The sequence below is a fragment of the Humulus lupulus genome, chromosome 7 (genome assembly GCF_963169125.1).
Source record: "Humulus lupulus chromosome 7, drHumLupu1.1, whole genome shotgun sequence".
Lineage (NCBI taxonomy): Eukaryota > Viridiplantae > Streptophyta > Magnoliopsida > Rosales > Cannabaceae > Humulus > Humulus lupulus.
Window position 1 is genome coordinate 80,432,095 of NC_084799.1, and position 853 is coordinate 80,432,947.

General features: G+C 33.8%; 1 non-coding gene across 1 annotated transcript; it reads left to right on the forward strand.

The window, feature by feature from the left end:
* Window positions 1–534: 534 nt before the first annotated feature.
* On the forward strand, window positions 535–641 carry LOC133793014 (small nucleolar RNA R71). Its single transcript, XR_009874479.1, has one exon. It is a non-coding gene; the product is annotated as a small nucleolar RNA R71 (small nucleolar RNA).
* Window positions 642–853: the final 212 nt, after the last annotated feature.

Below are 853 nucleotides of genomic sequence, written 5' to 3' on the forward strand. Positions count from 1 at the left end.
GTGTTGTATTGGTGCCCTTGATTCATTTGGGGTTGGTTTTGTCTCCATGAAAAGTTCGGATGGTTTCTCCAATTTGGATTGTAGGTGGATGAAAATGAGCTATCATTTGGTTTCCCATAAGTATGAAGTGCATTGGCCTCCTCAGAAAAGGCTTCTTGGTAGGAAGGACATGATTGGGCATTATGGCAAGGACTAGAACATATAGAACAAACATCTTTTCTTGGTTGTATTGGAGAATTTATAGTTTGGCTTATGGCTAAAGCTTCTACTTTTCTCGCTAATTTGTCTAAGGATGTTCTTAAGTCGAATTCTTCTTTTACTTCATACCTTCCTCCTCTTTTTGGTGAATTAGTTGACCTAGACCTAGGATCAAAATAATTCCATTGTTGTGAATTGACAGATAAATCTTCAAGGGCGTCCCACGCCTCTTGTCCTTGAAATTTTAAAAATTTTCCAGTATGCATAGATTGAATCATTTGACGATTAGAGGGAGTCAAACCATCATAAAAATATTTTACAAGTCTCCATTTTTCAAAACCATGATGAGGACATTTTAATAATAAATCTTTAAATCTTTCCCAACATTCATAAAACTCTTCATTATCTTTTTGAAAAAACTCGGAGATTTCTCTCCTTAGATTATCAGTTTTAGACATAGGAAAAAATTTCAGTAAGAATTTATTATAAAGTTGATCCCATGTAGTTATAGACCCCGTGGGAAGGGAATTTAACCAAGCTTTTGATTTGTCTTTTAATGAAAAAAGGAACAATCTTAGTTTGACCGACTCATCAGAAAAATTTTGAAATTTAAATGTTGAGCAAATTTCTAAGAAATATTTGACATGCATGTAAG